Source organism: Desmodus rotundus, chromosome 4 (assembly GCF_022682495.2).
Source record: "Desmodus rotundus isolate HL8 chromosome 4, HLdesRot8A.1, whole genome shotgun sequence".
In the NCBI taxonomy this organism is placed as follows: Eukaryota; Metazoa; Chordata; class Mammalia; order Chiroptera; family Phyllostomidae; genus Desmodus; species Desmodus rotundus.
Genome location: NC_071390.1, coordinates 121,238,233 through 121,257,482, shown reverse-complemented (window position 1 = coordinate 121,257,482; position 19,250 = coordinate 121,238,233). Strand labels below are relative to the sequence as shown.

Genomic DNA, 19,250 nt, shown 5'->3' with positions numbered 1-19,250 from the left:
AGTAAGATTTATTACCAGAAATAACTTTTTTATGACCTACCTAGGTGTCAGGGAAAACCTCTAATTACTGAACACCTGCTCTTCTTATCACCCTGTAAATTACTGTCTGCCCCTCTTCAGCTTCGGGGCTCTTTATTCCCTGGATAAGCATGTCGGGTAAACCTCATTTTACCTTTCTATCTCTGCGCATCTCATGTATTGAGTCTCTGACTCACACGTGTGGGATTCCTGTATGTAAGTATGTAGTTAAATCTGGTTATTTCTTCTTATTGATCTGTTTCATGTCAATTTAATTATTAGACCAGCTGAAAGAACCTAGAAGGATAGGGAAAAACAATTTTCTTCCCCCACAAAAGTAACTCATTTGGAATGTCCTTATGTAGTTCTAATTTACTTCATTCCAACAAATTTGAAGTTTCAACAAATAAAAGAATGGTCTTGAATTTACCTACCTGACAACCTTATATTAAATAGAATCTTAAATAAGACAAATGCTTAACTACCATGAGAAATCCCATAAAATGTTTTCCTGTTTATTTTTGTTTCCTTTTTATAGAACCAGGCTCACATTGCTTCTGGTAAGTAATTTTAAACCACTATAAACACATCCTTAAAATGGCTCTGCATTTTTCTGAAACTAAAACACAAGGTTTCTTGATTTTAAATTTGATATTTATCTTTATGAATAATGAGATGGTTGAAGTGGTTCATGAACATTTCTTCCTCTTTCCCTCTGTGATAGAATCCAACAAGTGTAATTATTACTAAATAATATCACAATATTGTTTGCATTTAGTCATAGATTGGGGTCTGGGTAATGTGACCCATACTAATGAGAGTTTGATGAGAAACAACAACAAAAATCTTTGTCAATAACAACAAAACACAATTCTAAGGCTTACTCCTAACTGCACGTAGGCATAATGACAAATGGAATTCAATTTGTTTCATGTACCTATACTATAATAATGCAATGCCTCCCCCCAAACTCCACCTGTGGGAAACAAGGCTTATTCACTGATAACGATGTGTGACCTTTTCTTCCTAGAGGTCTATGATAAGTGTGATTTTTCAAGTTGTTTTCTAAGAGATGCTAATATTTCTCCACTGTTACATTATTTCCTGACTATAAAAGCACAGTTACAGTTTAGAATCCGTTTCAGAGTCCTAGCTCTAGCACTTGATAGCTGCATAGCTCTGGATGAGCTACCTCATCTTCCCTCAGCCTCCACTTCTGACATCTATAATGAGGATAAAGATACCGACCTTCCCAAGTTTTCATAAGAATTAGAAATAACCTAGATGAAGCACCAAACAGTGTATCCGGCTTAAAAGTGACATTCAGTCAGTGGTAACCTTTCTTGTTTTTATTTTATGTACTAACAACATATCTAATGATATTTCCTAAATCTTAGATTTCAATTTTTCTTCCTTTATTCAGTCTTACTCCTACAGTTACCATTGGATAGATGCTGAGTAAAAGTCGTATTTTAAATTACATGTTTATAAAGGCAAAGATTTCATGTGACAGAATAAATGGAAATCGCTTACCAATTTCTTTCAATATTAAAAAGTTCAACAGAAGTAAATTTCTTTCATGATAAATACAGTCATTTAAAAATGAAATGTTAATAAGTGCTATAATAAGTGCTCATGAATAATATTTTATTCAAGGAAAAATGTTAGCATAAGGAAGACATTTGGGTTTTACACATCTCTTGATTTGAAATTAGGGTACTTCAAATTCACATAGTTTTAGAAATGCACAATGTCCTGAATATCATACATTCAAATTTGATTGGAAAAATTAACAATAGACTATAAAGTTCCATATCAATAATTTAACACTATCTACTCTAAATTACAGACCCCACAAAAAAAAGACTCTAGTAAATTTTATAAAGGAAACAATGCACTTAAATTGTTTCCACTTGGCTGTTAGAACTTTAATGACTGAAAGGTCTTGATTATTCACATTACAAATGTTACTCAACAGTGCACACAATAATGAGTTTACACAGTTTACTAGGAACCCAGTTATAGAATCTTTTTCTAAGTTATCACAGAATTTTGGAGCTTTAATATAATAAATAGTTTTTCTAGTTGGGAAAATGAAGAGATTAAGTCACCTAACTTATGTGAAAAATATAGAAGGAATAAACTCAAAGTGTGAACTGTGAAAAATTGACAGTAGTCTCCCATCCCCCTCTTACCCACTGTTTTGCTTCCACGGTTTCAGTTACCTTTAGTCAACCAATCCCAAATATTCAATGGAAAATTCCAGAAATAAATTATTCAAAAGTTTTAAGCTGTGTGCCATTCTGAGTAGCATGAGGAGGTCTTGTGCCACCCCACAAAGCCCCACCCAGGAACTATAGGGGGTAGGTACCACCCACCCCTCAGTCACTTAATAGCTCTCTAGGTTTTCAGATCAACTGTCCTAGGATCATAGTGCTCTTGTTGAAGTAACTATTGTCGTGCTTACTAACGGCCACAAAGCACAAGAGTAGTGGTGCTGGATATGCCAACGAGAAGCCATAAAGTGCTTCTTTTAAGTGAAAAGGTGAAAGTTCTCAACTTAAGGGAAACAAAACAAATTTTATGCCAAGGTTGCCAACATCTATGGTAACAAAGAATCTTCTATCTGTGGAATTGCCTATTTATAAATTAAATTTTATCGTAGGCATGCATGCATAAGAAAAAAAATAGTACATATAAAACTCATCACTCTCTGCAGTTTCAGATGTCCACTGGGAGCCGTGCAATGTATCTCTGGAGGATGAGAGGGGAGGGGCTTTTGCATGGCAATTTTCCTTAGATTAGATATCCTTCAGTTTCTGCAAATGAATCTAATTATTGTTCCCAAATTCCCAGCTGTTCAATGGATCTGATTTAATAATGGTTATAATTATACCCAAGAGGGAAAAGTGAGCTGCTTACATTTTGGAATTATTTTATTCCTACTGAACTAAAAGCAATTTACATTTTGTTGCCCCATAGCTTAAAATAGGTGCTATATCTCAAATGTTTCTATTAAAGTAGACAAACATTTATTAAATGATTAGTGTTCAAAGCAAGATTTGTAAATACCATTATTTACAGTCTTTTAATTGTGATGGTACATACCCTGAATAAATTATAATTAGACCAAGGGCTTCCACGATGTTGCTATTATAAATTTATACATTACTGTTTATAAATGTATAAAGTACTATTTTCTACCATGTGTTATTTCATTAAAAATGTTTAAAAGATTTTTCCATTTATTAACATTTTCCTTTCTTTACAAAGATTCAACATGTTTTAAAGTATATTTTCTTGAATTTGCTCTGTTCCTTAGCAGACGTTAAGCCCGATTTCAGTGTGTAGGATAACTGTAGCTAGTTACTAATGTGGTCTTTAAACACTATAAATAGGGCTAGAAACAAAAAGGCAAAGTGTTCACCTTTGCACATTTTTTAAAATGTAATATGAACCAAGTGCCCTTGCAAGAATTATGCTAACTATTTTGCATAAAAATCCAGTGTAGCCCATCTTTTTCCTACCACGTATGCAATATGCTATACCTTATACTCACGTCAGTCTTGGCATAAACAGAAAAAATAAAGTGAATTTGAGGATAAAGATAAAAATAAATATAATTTTTTCTTCCTATTTTCAGATAGTGATGGTTCTTCATGGTTTTTATTTTGCCCACAAAAACACTCAGGATCTTGCCCGCAGGATGCCATAGATAGTTATGTGGCTCTACATAAGCCTGGTGGTCAGAAAGGTGAGAAATAAAATGATTCTGAACTAATCAAGAAATTATAAAACCAGGTTTTCCGATAAGGTCCAAATGAACAAGCTCGATTGTTTATGCAGCAAATCCAATGAAGATGCGAGAAAAATACGCATACGACAACAGAAAAGGGAGAGTAAATTACCAGAGGTCCCTGCCAAGTACCAGTCTGGTGGTTTCGAACAGGCACTGAGGTCTAGTCAGCTATCTAGTGCTGGAACTTCAATGTGAGGCTTCCTCTGCAGGTTTTGGAATTTACTGCCAGCCAACTGAGCCTTGCTGCCAGCTCCCCTTGCATTCTGCTGACACTTGTCCAGGGGTTCAGATGTGTAGGAGGCAGCAGTCTCGCTCAGTTCCCTGGGGAGCCTGTATCCCTAAAGCGTCCCAGCCAGAATCATTCTAAGTCACCTTAGCATGAGTTTTCACCAAAAAACCGTTAATATTATTTATACTCATCATTAAAAGATTACCTACTAGGACATGAGTACCATAATGGGCTTTCCAGTCATTCAAGTCAATGGGGTACTCTCTGTAACTAGTGTGTCTAGTGACCACTGGTGTCTACGCAGAGAAAAAATGAGGGGCAGCTCTGTCTATGCCAATTACAAATATGTCCGTGTAGTGGGACTTTGCAGTTGGATTCTTTACCAGGACCAGAGCGTTTTAATTCTTTAGGAAATTAGGAATAACTCCCTGTTGTCCCCACCTATTATCTGTGCCTTATTTCTCCTTGATGGCATTTTTTTAGTTGTATAAAACATGCCTTCCATAATTCATGGCTTATTTAAGTTTACAACTCCAATGAAAAAGTTAATAATCTGCCACCGTGTTTCCAGTGTGAGTAACACCATGCATCACACTGAAAGGGAAAACTGGGTGGAAGCCTGCAGGTAACAGTATGATATAGGCACGGCCCTCTTGTTGGTAGCTCCAGCCTTTCAAATGGTGAGGCAACCCTAATATGGTGTCGGTACTAATGTAGATTCATTCTCATACCATCCAACTCTATTATCAGTTTATTAATATTTTTTAGTCTGCAATATTCAGGTTTCCCCCCCTAATCCAGGAGGTCTGATATTTTATTGACTCCAAAATTGTCTTTGAGATTTATTTTCCAAAGGGTTGGTCTCACCATCGCCCCAGTCCTAGGGGCCTCATTAGTCAGCAGCTGAGATAACTCTGAAAGGAACTTTTTCAGATAGTTTTTTTGGCCGGGAAGCTTCACAATAACTGAAGCTCTCTCTAATAGTAACCTTGAAAACAGACACAGTGAGGCTCTGGCCGGATGTTCCTAACTCCAGAGAAAGGGACCAGAAGGTCCTGCAGGGGCCATCGCGGGAACATCAGGATTGAAGCACCCTGGCTGTTTTGCATTTCATTCAGCTCTTCTCTCCCAAATCTAAGCTTCTTCTCCTTTTTACCATCTCTCTTGTACGTATCTTGTTGATAGTGACATGGTTGAATATATACTTGTTTATGTTGTCCAGTGGAGACACATTATTTTATTATTATTATGGTAACAAAAATACATAAAATGAAATTTACTTTCTTCTGTTTTTAAATGTGCCCTACAGCATTGTTAACTGCATGCACCCTGTTGTGCAACAGATCTCCAGGGAATTCCATTTTCTCCCCAAGAGCACTGTCACTTTACCAAAATCACTCTGAAGTTCTATTGTAAAAGAAACTAAGGAACTGCATTATTATTGCAAACAGATATGCCCACTAACACGTGAAATTTTATATCACATGTAATTCACATTTGCCCTCTTTTAAAATTTCATAAATATAAACAAAATATCTTGTATTCTAAATTCCCAAAAGGGGATGTCAAGTTAATTCCTCGTGTTTACAAAAGGGACCAGTGTCAGGAGGAGGAAGTTTGCAGTCAAAGTGACATGGATGTACCATTCATTTGTATGGCCACTAATTCCATAGGGCAACCGGTCATAAATCAAGTGCCTGACATCCAGTAATAGATGATTATATCTGACATAATGAAGTTTAATGGAAGGTTCACACACTGCTTGACTATTAAGTGCCCATTTATTGTCCCTGCACCAGGTGTGATGGTGATAGGCTATACAAATCATCCAGAAGAAATGTCAAAATAGGCTCCTTTGCTGATAGAGCACCATGCATGTTTATTAATAGAGCAGCTTGTCTTAGAACTGGCCCATCTGCTCACTTAAAACAAGTCTTTTTCCTATAAACATGTTAAAGTTAAGGACATGACCACTAGTACTAGTTTTAGAGTAATAGGGATGGGTAAGGAAGAAGAGAAAAAGGAAAATAACTAGAGCTTCAGTAAAATATCATGCCCTATCTTCCACCTTAGACAGGTTTAACAGAGGACGGGGGACTTGCTTTAAATCAGTGTAGCAAGGGCTTAGGCCTTCGGAAAAGGTGCAGGTTCCATCTGTTGCTGGTGCCAAATGGAAGATGGCAATTTTCACCAATGTTTTCAAAGTACATATTTCAATGAAGTGCACAATATGAGGTACTCAATTAAGAAATTCTCCAGAGTAATAGTTCATATGCATTTAAAGTCATCCAAAATTATTTTTAGCAGGGTAGGTTTTATAAAGAAAAATAATACCACAGACTTTTCTGGAGAGAAGATTTTAAAACTGAGGATTTGTTTCTTAAAACCCATTTCCTATAAGACACCAACATTGCATTTTTATATAATGGGGGGAACAATAGAAGCAAAACTTAAATGCTAGCTTCTTTTTCTTTCCCTTTTTTCCTTTAAGAAATCAGAAATGCAAGGCTAACACATTTTCCAGCTGGTATTCCATGCTTTTACGGTTTCATGCACTTGCAAGGCAGCCAGTAGCTCTGTGCTCTGTCTCCAAGAATGGTTTTATCGAACAAACAAGTGTGCCCTGAGATGCCCTTCTCAAATGAACATACGCATTTGAAATGAAGAAGTAAAATTGTTCAAAATAGTGGAGCAAAGGAAAGGCATGGGCCACTTGGTAACCTGAGATGGTTTTCCCTCTTTGGCCATGGCTTTATGTATTCATTCATTAACACTGAAATAAAATCTGGCAGACACGCCTTTCAGGTTCCAGAAAAGAACTTCATCAAACTCAGTATCACATAAATCCACTAGTCATACTTTTCTAAATAAATTACATCTTGAAATAACTACCTGGTAACAAAAAGGCTGATTCAATTACCTGCAAAAAGCTAGAGGTCTCAGATACCCCTGAAATTACTTTTTATATCTCCGATAAACTAAAAGGAAGCAATTTCCAGTCATATTTCAAGTAACTTTACTTTCAAAGAATAATGGATCATTTTTAGTTTGAACATGAAATTACTCATCTTCCAGAACAGTATCAGTATCTATCAAAATTGATGCAAATTAGAAATCAAGGAATTATCTTTTTTTTCTTTCTCAACATATCCAACCAATCAACAAGACTTTTTCTGTTTTATCTGTAATGTCTATGACACCCTGTGGTCTTTATTCCCATTGTTAATGTCTTTTAGTTTACACTCTCAAGAACCCATTCTTGAACTAACCTACTAATTCTCTCGGCTCTCAATCCATCCTAAGCACTGGAGTCAGTGGAGGTTTCTATGCAGGAGTTGTATTAATGCCTTCTGTGCCTGAAGTCCTTTGTGGTTTCCCAATGGTTACAGGATACTCAGAATTGCTGGGCTTGGTACACAAGGATCTGTTATAATCTCAGTTACAAATCCTTTAGACAGTTTCTTTCTTCCTAGTTCACACCATACCAGTTATGGACACTGAAGCCTTGCCCAGTTCCAAAGGAGATGCAGACTAACCTGACCAATATATTAATAGCCTTACAATCACTAGCCGTGTCTATAACTATTCCTGCTTTAATAGGATCAGTACTCAGTGTGCCGAGCATAGAATTTTTATCCTTATGGACTCAGCAGATACAGTCTTTTCTCTGGTTATCTGCGAGCAGCCAGTGCCTTTCCTCCCTGCAGGGACTGTACCTCTAAGGCATTAACTGGAATCCAGGCATGTGTTTCCTCAGATCTTGCTTCTAAAGGGCTTAGCATTTAGTCCCACTGCTATCCGAATTCACCTGTTTCCAAATTCTTCTGCTGCTTCTGGAGCAGAGACGAGAAGTCACACTTAACAAGAGGCCAGTAATGTGGAAAATGGAGGGGAAAGAAGGAAAGTGAATCTTCAGAGAATTTAAGTGGTTAAGAGGAAAAGAATTCCCTCTTGTAAGTGAAATTTTAAAGAAAGGCCACACCAATATGATGGGATTTACCTCTCTCTAAGCCATTCTCCATTCTCCGTGTAGCTAGAGGCATCTTTTAAAAATCGAAATCAAATTATGTATTACTCTGTAAAAACCCTTCAGGCAGCCTCACAGCTTTTAAAACCTCAACTGCTTTTGTGGCCCACAGGCTCACAAAGATTCTTTGCTTGACCAAACTTCAATTAGGCTCCTGAACCTTCTCCCAGGCCCATCTGTGCAGTTCCTTGTAAATCCAGTTTTAGCACAACTCTTGCGAAGGCAGTTTAACCAGAACCCCCCACCCTGGATATCTGCTTGCCCTCCTTACATGATCTGGCTCCTCATTCCCTACTATCCCCTGGTGGTATCTGACCACCCTGCCGTGTCTTCAGCTAAAATCCTATCAAGTGTTTCCAGAATCCCCTCCACTCCTGAGTTTAGTAATTTTCTATCCAGCGACACCCCGCCCCTCCCCCACCCCCCCCATCCCCCGCTCACCCCTCCCACCTGCCCACACTCTAATCCTTGGCTATAAATTCCCATTGGTCTATGCTATATTCTGAGTTGATGCCCATTCTAATCTACGGTCTCTTTGGAAAAAAACAAAACAAAACTGTTTTTAGCACTCTGCATTCTACTGTCTAGCCCTGTTTGTTTTTCTTTGAAAAGGCTCTGTATAATTTGAGTTCTGCCTAAACACTCTGACTATATCCCCAGTACCCATCCACGCTCACTATGGTCCAGCAATCGTCATGTCCATTTGTTGGTTTACTTTTATTTTTGTTGATTTATAGTTTGTTTCCTCTCTCTGGAGTGCTGCTTCATGTGAACGTAAGTCTTGACGGACTTGCAAACTGCACAAGTCCATCATGACTGACACATAACAGGCCCTGATCATTATTTGCTTAGTGAATACATGAATTGACATGCCAGGACTTTTTTACTTGAGGACCTTTGATTACACTATCCTTCAAATTTAACCTTGACCAACCCACTCTTACCTTCACAGTTCAGTTCACTAACCATCTTCCTTGAGTGGTTTTCCTTGATATATATATAACAATAAAATTGTGTGTGTGTGTATACACACACACACATATGTATATGATCAAGATATATATATGTGCACACCTCTCTCTCTCTCCAGGATGATATATGATCATAATCTTGATTGTTTAATCCACAATTGATCTATTGATTAGCTCCCTCCATGACGAGGTAAAGTCCATGAGGGCAAACATCTTTTCTCTCTTGTAACTCACTGTATTTCTAGTACTCTATAGAGTGTATGACACAGAGTAGTAACTCACTATAGTGTAGTCACGTGATAATTAATTTGGCTTGCATTAAACTATATACTTTAAAGGATTTTGAGGGGAGATTTCATCTCCCATTTTACTCAATGAGCACATGGCTGGAGCAGTAGGAATAACATTTTCTCAGTTTTATGTCTCCCTACACCACTCATCATATGAGTATCTCTACACCCAAGAGAGATTTTGGGTATTTTTGTGTTCACATTTTCTGATATTAAGAAATAACTCTGCTGGAAATACCATATTTTATGGATAATTCAGAGGATTTTTTTGAAATTGGGTTTTTTTTTCATTTTTTAGCTTTCCCACTAATTTCCGAGTCTAAACCATGCCTAAGATGCAACTGCAGAGAAAATATTAGTTGAATACTGAATGAAAGTTAGTCTTTCAGAAGAGCATGGAGAAAAGCTGATGTACAGTTTTACTGTTTGATGTAAGTTTGAAATTTTAAATGTATAGACATTCACCAAGAATATGCTTATTTTTCATGTAAAACTGTAATATAATGAAACCAATAGGATTTAATGAGGATAAGGACATGGCAAACGCCCTTGAGAACTTATTTTCTTGATCTTAATGTGTATGAGCTACACTGAGTTTTAAACTAGAGCAATGAAGTATTGCTGATAAATTATATTAAATAATATTTGTAGAGCATTCTATAGGGTTTAGAGTACTTTCACATGTAATATTATATTTAATATTTAATACGTACACAATCCTGGGGAAGAGGTTGTTGCTCTAGTGGTGAGATTTGTTCACGATCATAGAGTTAGCAAACTAGGGTTATCAGGAGTAAATGTAAGTATTAATATTCAAGCTGCACAACTGCCATGTAACTCCACCCAGAAGAATCCTATGCCAAACACAGGAGGGGCACCTGCTCCTGTGAGAGAAAATGTTTTTCATTGGACTCTTAACAACTGAAAATAATTGCCATACTCAGAGCTGTAATGAACAAAGAGAATAGTGCTTAGTATTGAGGGGGTGAAGTAGCTTTTAGTGTGAAGCCAATGCTGTTTGGGGTGTTACAGGAGGGACGATAACCAAAGTCAGCTCTTCCCCTACAGAAGCATATGCCTTTACACAGTTGAGGAAACAAGCCCCTCATCCTTCATGGGTGAAATGAAGGTGGATGCTGCATCTGTAACAGTCCTAGTCCCTACTGTCCAGATATAAAAATGCATAGAAAAGAGATCTTTATCTAATCTCAGACAATTGACTCCAAGAGGAAACGATATTTAAAAAAATTTGTAATTTATCAGATATAATTTTTTTAACAACCTATCTTCTAAATCTATTGTCCAGTATGAATAGTTTCATTGAAGAACATACTTCGAAGTGACGTGCATGCCTGTGCACATATGTACGGCAAGGAACTGCAGCCTTGCAGCTGTGGGTGTTCAGCAGGTAGATGTGAGGGTAACGGCTACTTGGAAGTCAAGGTCGCTTCCTTCTTCACCCCATCCTAGGCCTCGGTGGTGGCAGAAAAAGTGGTGGCAGTCAACACAACTATTAGCCAACTGTCTTCTGCTCTAGGCAGTAAGGTCATTAATTGTTCATATACAGGTATAAAATTATTTTCTGGAAATTACATAAACAATACCACATTGGGGAGAAACTTAAAAACTAGATTCTATTTTATCATAAATAAAACATAAAATTTAAGTACATTGATATATAAAATACTACCAGCATGGCTGAATTCTTTTTCTACAGTATTATTTTAGATACCTCTTTGGAGACAAACGGTAAGTCGTTCTATGAAAACAGTAAAAGGTAACAGAGCAGCAGTAGAATAAAGACTTTGTATTTTACAAAAGAAGACAATGGACACACCAAAAAGTTTTGTTTGTCACTTGGCAATAAATAGCATTAGATGTTCAAACTCCTTGTGCCATGTTGTGTTATTAAGATGAATAATAAACATGGTAAGGGATTTTCTCATACTATACTATGGATAGTCAGGTTACTCCCATCCCTTGCTGATAATATATTTCACTACGAATTACTTTCTTTAGTATGGAGCGTTGGAAATTAAGTCAAAGTTCCTTTTGTATAGCTGACAAACTGCCATAGAAGGTTTTTATAGATGCCTGAGTTTGAATCCTGTTGAATCCTGGCTCTAAAACTAAATACTTGCCCGATCTTTATGAAGATAAAAAAAAAAAAACCCTCTATGTTTCTGTCCCCCCCCAACAAAATTACTACTATAAATCTAATTTATTCATGGAATTGGCAAATAATTGAAATAATAATCCATGTCAAGTGTTTAAATGGAGCTGTGCAGGTAAATGTTAATATTTAGTGTCCATAGCAAGTCCACTCAAAATGGTGGTATCTGTTAAAATGTCCCGAGGAATATTATTTAGGCTCTCTTCGGGAACTGGGAGCAAAGGTGTCATATACAGGTAATTTTTAGTTTGAACATATGATTTAAAGTTAATTTGCTAAATAAATGTTACCTATTATTATTACTGACTAACAATATCTCACTGTAAAAAGCTGTGACATTTAGAAAGTACAAAATATTTTTTCTTTGAACAAGACAAAGTAGTTTTTAGTCTGAATGAAAATAAAAACTAAATAAGACCAAAAGTAGTATGTCCTGGAACCTAGAGTAGCAATATTAGGAGTGGGACCGGGAGCTGGGGAAGGGAGGAAATGTGAATTTCAGAGAGCAGAACCCTGAAATTCTGAATAGCTGCTTAGAGACATCCTAATTCCCACGCCCGTCCCTCACCTTGAGCAACAGTTCCTTGGGGAAACCATCATATTCAAATCAAGGATCATTCTCATGGGATCTGCCATCTGCCACGTCGATTCTGAAGGATAATGTTCAAATTACAACAGTATTGAGTCTACATTTAATGTCCTTTGAACGCTAAGAATATCATTCCATCAGCCAATAAGGAAGGAGAATTCAAATTCGATCTCCCCACTCACTCAGGCTCACTGAGAGACTGCCAAGATATGTTGACTAAGAACCTAATGTAAAAAAACTACCAGATCACACTACTTCCTAGAATAATTATTTTCAGTATATGAGGAGTATGCTAAGTTATTTCAAAAGACAAATGTTGGCTCTTAAACAATACCTTAATACATATTTGAAAGTATAATTTAAAAAACCCTCACACTTATTCTTAACAATATTGAATAACATGTTCATTTTACCATTAAATTTATATTTAAGTCCAATTAAATTCAACCCAAATTCAATTATTACTACATAGTATCACAATAGTATGCTTGATGCTAGAAATACAAGCTATACCCCCTTCTTCGATCTCGTAGTTGTTCACAGTGTACTTTAAACACAGCAAAAATGTTGGCATTTACCGGTGAAGGAAAGTGGTGTTTATTTAACATGGTTAAAGCACTCTGCTATATGCGGGGGCGGAGGGGTATGCCTTTGAGTTACGAGTGGCTAAAGCTAGGGAATTATGTTCTACCACATAATGTGTGCTAACCAGATAAGTTATTGAGGTAGAGAAATGCCACTATGAATATTAAAGCACAGACTTGGAACCTCCTCAATACGAATGCCAGATGTCTTGTTCCTATTTTATTTTAATCAATTTCAAATGTTTTTACATTTTGCTAGATAATGTCGTATGTTAATATCTCTAATTTGTGATGCTAAATCTTTGGTTATAGCCTATTTTTAATATAGATGCAGCAGGCAGGACCATCTGTTTATTTTAAACATAAAAAAATATTTTCAGTGTGTGGAATTGCTGAATGTAATTCAGTTTGTACACGGAACTTAATGCCTGGCATTTTTCTAGCTCACTGATTATGTGCTAATTAAACAATGTTTAAATTATTCAGTTTATTATATAAAAAAGTAAACACATAGATTTAGTTTCTCAAATGCCTCAAATATTTTAAATTTTTCCATGAGTATAAATGGTAACTATCAACAACTACCAAATGCATAAATTGTATTTAGTATTAGACATCTGATTAATTATAAGACCCTATTTAAGAAAGATTATACAAAAATTATCCAAGTTAAAAACACTGCTGTACTCGCCAGCTTTATTCCTAGCAGCTTACCACCTTGGAAGGTGAAGTGTTATCTGGTAACTCAAATTTTCTATGTAGCAGAACATAAAGATACCATCTTAGTAATAAAGATGGAGAGTGCTTTTCAGAAGTTCATCTCTTTTTGGTTATTAAAAGGAATTTTTCTGACTTGAATTGCTGGTTATGCGATAAAGAATGGCTGGGTTGGGTTCTATAATTGACTGCTAAGACTGTCACCAAATTCTATAGGAAAACAGAGAAACTAAAACAGCCAAAAACAAAATGACAAAGTTACGACTGAAAGGGATGCCCCAACGGTGTATTTGACCTTCAGATAATGTAATCATCTGTTTAGGATTCTGACTCAGCTTCCAATACAAAGTCTCACCCAACTACCTTCACTGAGTGATTCTGACTGTAAATAGACATAATTCTGGAGTGGGATGTTTTTCACGGGGATAGTTGGGGGCAAAATAAAGGTGGGCGAAGAAAGGAGAGTTGATGAGCACACACACCTTCAGAATTGCAACTCTTACCGAGCCCTCCCAAGAGCTGCACTGTGCTTATTTACACACCCACTACAAAATTATCAGAGTAGTTTTTCATTTCTAATTACAATATACAAAATTGGGGAATATATCTGAAAAGCATATTGGACTTATTTGCATACAGAAATACATAATCGATCCCATTAAATTAACTACAAAGTTCTAACAAGTTATTTTCATAATGAAAGGGTTTAAAAATAATAGTGCTTCTAGATAAAGCTATTTATCTAATCATTGAGTCCTAACTATTGAGACTTAGGGCAAGAAAAATTACTATAATGGCGAATGCTGATTCAGGGTCTTTTATGAAGTAGTTTATAGGGCGGGCTGTGACTATTTTTCTATTTATAGTGGCAGCTCTGGTTAATTACCTTGTAATGTATTGTGACATTAATGCACTGGTAAACTATTGGAATTTACACCCCTATTCAGGAATAAAATCTGTAAGTTGAAGAATGCATATAAAGTCACCATAGACATAAATTATGTGACCAAATGCCATGTAGGATCACATTAGAATTGAACAAAAGAATCTCTCAAATTTACTCATCAGTGGGTAAGAGCCACTGAATGGATATATTTTGGCTACTTTGAAATGCTGATTATAACATTTTATTCCAGGCTATTTGGTAACAGTACAACATTTTCCATATGGTTACTAAAAGCTTGTTGGCCACAGTTAAAATGCACAATTCCAAAGAAAAATATACTGTCACAAACAAATATATTAATTTCCCAAACTATTTTCCCTAAAAAATGAGCAAAACTGAAAAAAACAAGAAAACTGAAAGGAGGTAGTATTGTGAAACGTGAATTAAATCTAAAATGTTCCGTACGTGATATAGAACTTGAAGGGGCAAAAAGAAAGGAGTGAAATTGTTATATCTGTACCTATGTATATTTCAAACAGCAATTATATAATTATTTTTCAAGATAGGGCTTTAAAACACAATTTCAATGTTGCCAATAATTAGATCATTGTCTCAAATACTCAAAGCACAATCATTATCAAAAAGAAAAAATTATTAAAAAGAAGTAATCCAAAACATTTCAGATGAGAACAGAATAAATGGTAAAATATCTGAAGCAATATGATGTGTTATTGTATGTTAGATAGTTCATATTTCCTAGCAAAAAGTTCTGTTTGCTGATATTTATACGTATATTAATACACTTAATGTTTTGGCTAACTTGATAAATATCAAAAAATTAAGTATGGCTTCCCTATAAAAAATAGTCAAGACTGTAAAATACACAAGAATTAATTTATAAAGCAATAATTCTCTAAATATTAACAAACACGTAGACAATAAACAAAATATAGACCACTATAGGTCAATATGGGAATGGGAATATCTAGCTATATCTTTTATATTCATAACATGTATAAAATTACAGCAGAAAAATGGAAAAAGAAAAGCTAAAATGAGTGGCTAATGTTAGTTTCCAGGCACTTTAGAGGATATTTCTATATAATCTTACAAAAAATTATTGGAGGTAAAATCCCAAATTATTTAAAGAAACTAATTTATATTATTGTAGTAATTCAAATAAAAACGTATACTATACATGTAAGATTATCTCTCTCTCTTCTCTCTCTCTCTGAATATAGATAGATAGATAGATAGATGATAGATAGATAGATAGATATAGATATATAGATATAGTCTGTCCAGAAAAAAGTCCAGCTCTGTTAATCTAATGAGAACAGTTTCCATGCAATATCGATGTAACCTGACAGCCAAGGAGAGTGGACTGGAACGCACATGCACGAACAATGATGACTTCACTGTACTAGTCAGTGGGGGCCGTAGACACCATTGAGTGAGCATGTGTACTGTGTGACCATCACATTCAAAATGACTGAGTGAGTAAAGCAACAAATGTGCATCAAATTTTGCATTAAGCTTGAATATTCCTCCATGGAAACTATTCAGATGATTCAAAAGGTCATAGCTACGGGCAACTGTTGATCAGCAGCTTCATTAGGACAATTTGCCCACTCATGCATCACATCTCATGTAGAGTTTTTTTTTTTTTTGGCAAAACATCAGAGCACCCAGGTGACTCAGCCCTCCTACGGCCCAGATTTGGCATCCTGTGACTTCTGGCTTTTCCCAAAACTAAAATCACCTTTGAAAGGGAAGAGATTTCATACTGTCAATGAGATTCAGGAAAATATTACGGGGCAGCTGATGGTGATTGGGAGAACTGTGTGAGGTCCCAAGCTGCCTACTTTGAAGGGGACTGAGGCATCATTGTCCTATATAAAAATATGTACGATGTTCCCTATATCTTGTATATTCTTCAGTAAATGTCTCTATTTTTCATATTACATGGCTGGATGCCTTCTAGAAAGACTAATATTCTTTAAAATATTTTATTTATTTTTATTTATTTTTAGGCAGAGGGGAAGGGAGGGAGAAAGGGAGGGAGAGAAACATCAATGTGTGGTTGCCTTTCACGTGACCATGGCTAGGGCCCTGGCCCTGACCCAGGCATGTGCCCTGAGTGGGAATTAAACTGGCAACCCTTTGGTTCACAGGCCGGCACTCAATCCACTGAGCCACACCAGCTGGGGCATACTATTATAGATATAGATATACATAAATAGATATATAGTAGAGTTCTTTTGTAAAATTTGGCTGCATGTAAATTCCAACAACAGTTTACAGTATGACTTAAAATAGTAATTAAGGATGATGGGTGATAGTTGAAAGTTGAAAGGAAATACTCATGTTTCCAAGGTAATGGTATTATGCCATATCTATTCCATTCTCAACATTATTTTAGAAGTAGAATACTAGATTTAAGAAAAAAAGCAATGATTTTTGCAATGTTATTTTGGTGATTCTTACAAACCTCTTGATCTAATTATACTATTATTTTTGAACTGTAGTAGTACAGCACATGAGCTAGTGACTATAGCTGCAATACCAGTAATCACCATGCAGTTAAGGAGGGTCTCCGGGTCAGTATAAGCAGGGAAATGATATGAGAACTAGAAGGTAACAAGACAATCATTCTAAGGTCATGCTGGTCTGCTTGGCTCTGAAGCCCAATTTCTCCCCGTATGTTTCTGCAAAGAACCCAAAATTACAGAGTAATAGCCACATCTTATCTAGGGCCTGCAAGATGCCAGACTTTATTCTATATCACCCCTAATCTTCACCAAAAGACACTGTGAAGTCCTTATATCTGATCTTCTGTGTACTAGTTGAGTAAACTAAAGAAAATTCTAGAATTCCCAAGTTTAAGTGTATTAACTCTAAATCCTTTTTTTATCAGTCAGTTTTTGTCTTACCTCATTCTCAATTTATTTTACTCTTTATCTGACTAATTATGGTTGTTTGAAATGGTCTAAATCCCTCTTTCTGTATTCAAGTTCCTTCGGCTTGTGAAATGGAGTCTATCTCTGAAGTCTGGGGTTGGCTGACTTGTTTTGGCCAATGAGACACAGAGCATAGGACACAAGTGGAGTCCTGGAAAACATCTGAACTTTGGGACTTGCCTAGGTATTGCTGAAAATCCTATCACCATGGGAATATGCCTGCACGAGGCTGCTGGATAATGAGAGCCATATGGTCCTCAACCCAGATGACATCCGGTCGACTGCCACATGTGAGTTCCCTCCCCTGCAAAACCAACCTGCCTGCCAACTGCCAAACATCCCAGTGAGCATGCACGTGACAACCAACTCTGAGAACTATAGCAAATGTTTTTGTTTAAAGCCGCTAACTTTTAGTGGATTATTACACATCCTATCTAAGACTTTACAGTACTCTTCCCAAATCATACTGAGATCATGTCTGAAAAACTGAATTACATTAAGGCCACCAACTTGCATAAGTAGGCTTCCATCTTTCACAGGAACAACATCCTGCTAAGAATTAACGTATCTAAGACAATGCATCAATTTAAAAGTCATCTATTCCTCATGGTGAGGGATTATGTCATAGCATCCAAGCTGTTAATCAATATAAAAACCTTAGAGGCATTTTTCTTCCTTTCCCTGGGTCTCTTCAAAATATTCCCCAGACCTGCCATTGCTGACAACACATTCCTACTTTTCCAGTCATCTTTTACCAGTCCTACTGAAACAGCCTCCCTCTACCAGTCTCTCATCATCTATGCTGACGTCATAGATATTTTTCTCATATCAAGAACTGATAATGTTAGGATGTAACATCCCACTAACTTAGGAAGAGTTTGTAAAAATTAAAAATATTTCATCATTTTTCCAGGATAAAATACAAACTCCTTGGCATGTGATACAGAATCCTTCATGAGCTTCCCTATTACATCTTTCTAGTCTTTTCCTTTAGAACTGTTTCCATCTTACTGTGCATTTAGCATATTCCCTTAAAAATACCACAACGCTCACATACTTATGTTTTAGTTCATTCTGCTTCCCTCTTCTCAGGATTCTCCTTTTGTCCCCACTCCCTTTTCTCCTTGAAAACTGATGATGTATCCTTCAAAACCTGGGTCGTCACCTTTAATTTTAGCCACTTAGAAATGGTTGTATGAGTGCCTACTATGTGCCAAGCACAGGCCAGTGGCTGGAGAAGAAATAATAATTATGACACTCTCTGCCCTCAGGGACCTTATGGAAGACAAAGGGAAACATGCACACTGAAAAATAACACACAATGTCTTAAGTGTAAAAACTGAGCCAAGCACAGGGGGCATTGAGGAAATAGGCATTCACTTAGCTCCTCCCTAGTAAAGAGTCACAAAAGCTTAACAGGAGACAGACTAGCAGCAGTCAGAGGGAAAGGGGGTGGGGCTGGGTAAAAGAAGGTGAAAGGATTAATCAGAGAACATATATGCCTGACCCACACACAGGGACCATGTTTGGGGATTGACTGCCTGAGGGAGGAGGTGTTGGGTGGAGGGGGACTAAGAGGAAAAAAACAGTGACAACTATAATAGCATAAACAATAAAATATAATAATAATGGTAATTGCCTTGAAACACTGGTAAAAACCTAACGGGTAAAAAAGAAAAAGAGACTCCTGGCAGAAGAAAAAGCATGTATAGAAAACATGCTCATAAAAATCAAACCTAATGGTTTTATTGCATCAAGCAGTTAATACTTTTGAAGATGTAAGAAAATATATTGCATTACTTTAAAATGAAAAATTAACCTTAGGATATTTGATATTAATAAAATAAAAGACATGTCTATATCACATGAGCTTTATTATAAAATGTTTCAAAATCAATAAATATTTCTTAAAAGCAGGAAGACAAATTATGTATATAGGTTATGTAATTATAAATGTTATTTTAATTTTTATTTTGACCAGTTTCTTGAAAAAAATCTTTAAACAGG

At 36.2% G+C, this 19,250-nt stretch overlaps 1 protein-coding gene across 19 annotated transcripts in view; it reads right to left on the bottom strand.

Annotated features, from left to right (window-relative positions):
• Window positions 1–19,250, bottom strand: part of ADGRL3 (adhesion G protein-coupled receptor L3) — a 757,443-nt gene that overhangs the window by 208,699 nt on the left and 529,494 nt on the right. The gene's annotated exons all lie outside the window — the stretch shown is intronic.